The 5,007-nt window shown below is 30.2% G+C and overlaps 1 long non-coding RNA gene across 1 annotated transcript; it reads right to left on the bottom strand.

Annotated features, from left to right (window-relative positions):
* Nucleotides 1-3,191: 3,191 nt before the first annotated feature.
* LOC145168906 (uncharacterized) lies at nt 3,192-3,636 on the bottom strand. Its single transcript, XR_013742165.1, has 3 exons — nt 3,563-3,636; nt 3,406-3,485; nt 3,192-3,278 (listed from the first exon to the last, which is right to left on the bottom strand). It is a non-coding gene; the product is annotated as an uncharacterized LOC145168906 (long non-coding RNA).
* Between the last annotated feature and the right edge of the window lie 1,371 nt (nt 3,637-5,007).

Genomic DNA, 5,007 nt, shown 5'->3' with positions numbered 1-5,007 from the left:
TTGATTTATTAAATTTGTTACAAGAAAACAAGGGCATAAATCACATAAAATACTTTCTGAGGTCTATAAATCCTAGAAAAATTCGTGGATGACCCTTATGGTGAATAATGACCCCTCATAAAATTTCATCGATTTTTGTTACTGTTTGATGTGTCTTTTGATTTTCTTTTTGTGTGGTTCCAATAAATCACAAAACCACTTTAGAGAGTGTGAAAATGCCATCTAGAAATTTTCGCACCTCTTACCAGAGGTGCAAGACTCAGAAAAATAATTTCAAGATTTTTCATAATACATTTCTATTTTTCCCCAATTTTTATAATTATAATGGCCTAAAAATAGAAAAAATAGTTCTGCTCACCCAAAATTCATGAAAATTTACCAGAACACGTTTTAGTACATTAGGAGGCTACATACAAATTTTGATGATTTTTCGCTTCTGTATACTATTTTTCTCCTATTTTCTAAGATTAAATACACTTAAATACACAAAATCGGATTTCAGTATATAAAAACCACATTTGCTATTTTTTCCAGATTATTTACTCTGTAAGTGAAGTGTACAAAAATTTTGGTAATTTACTTTAACTGTTTAATAATTATTCTCCAATTAATGATTATTTAAGAGGATAAAACAAAGAAAAATAGAAAGACTAATTGAAAAATATATTTTATATTTTTCACAGCTTCTACATGTATAATAAAAGTGTTACAAAAAGTTTGGGTAATTTTGGAAACTGTTTTCTATTTATTTCAATTTTTATTATAATAAATGCTCAAAAATCATAAAATTAGGTTAAACAGTTTAGAAATCAATTTTTATATTTTTCCCAACTTAAAAATGTTTAATAACAATATCACAAAAAGTTTGGGTAATTTTGGAAACTGTTTTCTATTTATTTCAATTTTTATTATAATAAATGCTCAAAAATCATAAAATTGGGTTAAACAGTTTAGAAATCAATTTTTATATTTTTCCCAACTTAAAAATGTTTAATAACAATATCACAAAAAGTTTGGGTAATTTTGGAAACTGTTTTCTATTTATTTCAATTTTTATTTAAATAAATGCACAAAAATCATAAAATTGGGTTAAACAGTTTAGAAATCAATTTTTATATTTTTCCCAACTTAAGAATGTTTAATAACAATATCACAAAAAGTTTGGGTAATTTTGGAAACTGTTTTCTATTTATCCCCATTTTTATTAGAATAAATGCATAAAAATCATAAAATTGGGTTAAACAGTTTAGAAACCCCTTTTTATATTTTTTTTCAGCTTAAGTATATGTAATGACATTGTTATAAAAAGTTTGGGGTATTTTCATAACTGATTTCTATTTTTCATGAATTTGTATCTATTTAGAGAATTAAATATGTGAAAAATGGTTATACATATTCATAATCCATGAAAATTTATCTAGAAGTCTTTTAGTACATTTAGAACCAAAATCTGAAGTTTGGTAATTTTTATTAACTGTTTAGTATTTTTCATGATTTTATGGTTATTCAAGAAACTAAAATCGTGAAAAATAGTCAGACAAATCAAAAATTCAAGAAAATTTATCTTAAGGTCTTTGACTTCAATTAAAACTTAAATGCAAAGTTTGGGAAAGTTTAGAACTAAATTGATTTAGTTTTGAATATTTAATCATTGGAACACCTCTAAAATGTTAAATATTAACATTTCAATAATGGAAATTTTCCACTTAAATTTTTATATAACAATTGATTCTTTGAAACTTAATTTCCACAGAAAAATGTTTGTAACTTATCAATATTAAATTTTGACACATTATTGGCATAATTCTATTGTAATAGTAAGTATACTAGTGTTAGATTTCGATTAGAGACTCACTAGCGAATACCATTATTGTAGGAATCGGTAGTGGTACACGTGGAACGTAGTTCAAGGCACCATTTGCATCATCTAAATGCATTGTGAGTATTCACCACTCCCCTATTTTCGGTTTTTATGTTTTGGGGTGGAAAAGCATGTCCCGAAAAACTATTATTTGAATGTTGTATTTAAATTGATTTCTATCAAACATGATTGCTATTTTATTGCTATGTCTCTCTATGTATGTCTATGCAACACGGAACATGAGAACTTATCGTACTAAGGCCCTTCCCTTATCTCTAACCATTAACTCTTTGAGCCAATGGTCATTATGGATAGCGCTATTAGGAATTGACAACTCCTCACTCGCCCTATTGCTGGAGTGCATGATACCATATTCATCTATGGAACGATAAGCATAGATCTTGATAGGGCTTCAGTCATAGGTTTGGTTGAGACTCATTGTTTGCTCATACACATACAAAATCGTTACTTATTATAGCAATAAACTTGTTTATTAATTATAGCAATGAACTTTGTTTCTCATTACAACAACGAACTGTTATTACTGAAAACTTATATACATGTTTTAGCAATGAAATTGTTTGCTCCTTGTAGCAACGAAATTGATTGCTAATTTTAGCAGTGAAACTTGTTTACTCGTTTGAGTAACGAACTTTATCTTCCATGAGAATATGAATGTTGCATCTTATTTGGGCAACATACCTTATCTCTCATGATGACAAAGAACTTTATTTTTACAAACTTATTTACTCATCTTAACAATATACTTTTATTATTGGAAACTTTTATCAAAACTTTGATTTCAATTCATGGAACCAGTATCATTTTGTTTATCTGTGAGTACTCACCAACTATTTTTATAGTTGACGCTCGTTTTACATGCTTTTTCAGGAATCATCGAGTAAGTGGCACTTAGGGACACTTCACCTTTAGGAGCATTCGCATGTGTTGTATTTCAATTTACATTGTAATTTCTTTTAAAAGTTGTTCAAACCCATTGTGAATTTGTAATGATTTTTAATACTACGGTTGGTGTTGTCTTTTAACTTTTGCGATGAAACCCTTTGTACTGCCACGCCCTGTGTTTCCGCTTTAGCGGGGTGTGACACTTATCAACTAGAGCTGAAGGATTAATCAGAGCCCATTCTATTCCTTTCCCCAACATATCAAGTAATAATCGCGCTTGCATATCCAGCACCATTGCTCTCACCTCTTGAGCATTTGTACCTTCTAATAGCCTGCATTTTATCCTATCTAATCCCTGCAATTTAAAAAAAAAAAATCCAACAGAAAAAATAACCAAAAAAAGAGAGAGATAGCTTAAAGAAACATACAGGGCCATATTGTTGTATGTGCTGAGTTGAAGGAAGAGAATGAAAATCCGCATCCAGAACCGCAATCACATTGTTCAGTGAAACTAGGCAACAACATAAGAGCCACAATGTCAACACATGTTCTTGAAATGACAAAACTGCCCTTCACTAGCTAATTTAGGCCTAAAGTTTTTTCGGATCAATATAAACGTTGCTAATTCATATTATTACCAATTCCATCCTCAGCAGCACTTTGTGTACAGCCAACAGCATCCCACCAATCAACTCCAACCATAAGACTCCACCAAAATCTGCAAGGCCAAGTATTTAGGAAAAAGAAAATGCCATGTCAGCATTTCTGTCACAAGTTCTGTAGAAATTAGAATACCTTTCTGCAATTGCGCGTTCCCATGTTGAGGAGTTTGCTTCCACTTGACTGCTTGGAACAGCAGGGGGAAGAACCCTTTCACCTGTATTTGCAATTGTGCGTTCCCATTGTCTCAAGTATTCACTCTTTATCAATTTGCACATTTCAGGCCTTTTTTTTGCAACATCTGATATTTGTTTATTGAGTATATTAATTGTCGATGACACGTGTCAACTTTTAAGGATGGTTTTATTTTAATGTAGATAGTCGCTAATTCAAAACGCGCGTGCACCTTAGAGCTTGTGAGCATTGCAGAGTCTGCTGAGTCGACTCATAAAAAACTTGGACAGCTCACCATTCATGTAGAAGAATAAGTTGTCTCCAAAACTACAGCAGAGTTGATATTAAAGTGCACAGATTTAGAAAATAAGGATTTTTTCTCCAAAAGTGTAACGACCTTATAACCATTTATTATGTTCCTGGATTATTATAAATAAATTTCACTCATTTTTATATTATTTTTCAGGACTCTTTTCTAGTAATTTCAAAATACACAGAGAGTGGGACCACAGTTCCAATTTGCAGAACAGAGGTTCTAAAAAACAACTTAAAACCTGATTTTGCTTTATATTTATATTTTATAATTTTTTGGGTCATTCAGGCGAGTTCAAAAGTCACTTGCGGATTTAGAGAAGTTGTCTTCTAATGGGATTGGAGAGAAGTTGTTTTCACCCGTTACTGTTGGAAAAGATTCTCAAACAAAGGTCCAAACTGCCCTTCCATATCTCTCTACATCACTACTAGAAAAAAGGCTTTCCTTGACAGACGAATTACGACATACAACACTTTTATGACAGGCATAAAAGTCTGTCATAAAATTTATGTCATATATCGTAAAATATCAATGATTTACGACAGACAAAAATGTATGTCGTAACTTTATGTCATATTTTAAAGAGTAAATTAGAATGATTTTTATCCGTTAATACTATAAGGAAAAGTTAGTAATCACAAAAAATAATACAATGATGCTATGTCGAAAAGTACATGAGCACTATATAGTATGAAAAAAATTAAAGCATGTTTAAAGGATGTGAGTTAAATATTAAAACCAATAAACCATTAGATTAATGTAAAAAAACTAATTACAAAGCAGGGAAAAAAAACCCAAACTGGCGAACCAATTTGAAAAAGCTCCACTTTGGTGTGAGGAAAAAAACAAAAAGATGAGTGTTTGGAAAAAGAATTATATTTTGGTGAAAACTCAAAAAAAACCCTGAAGAATAACCTTTCTAATCGGTAGGTTAGCATTATTTTTGTTTGCTAACCTACAAATAATAGTTATTATATATTAAAAACGATGCATGGTAGAAAATCTCATTTATAAAAAGGAAAATTATGCATGATAATAGCTAGCAAAACACCAAAATTGTAAATGAAATAAGTGTTTGGATGGTTTGTAAAAA

This window comes from Lactuca virosa, chromosome 4 (assembly GCF_052849685.1).
Source record: "Lactuca virosa cultivar CGN04683 chromosome 4, Lactuca_virosa_CGN04683_v6, whole genome shotgun sequence".
NCBI lineage: Eukaryota > Viridiplantae > Streptophyta > Magnoliopsida > Asterales > Asteraceae > Lactuca > Lactuca virosa.
This window is presented reverse-complemented; position numbering and strand designations above follow the sequence as displayed.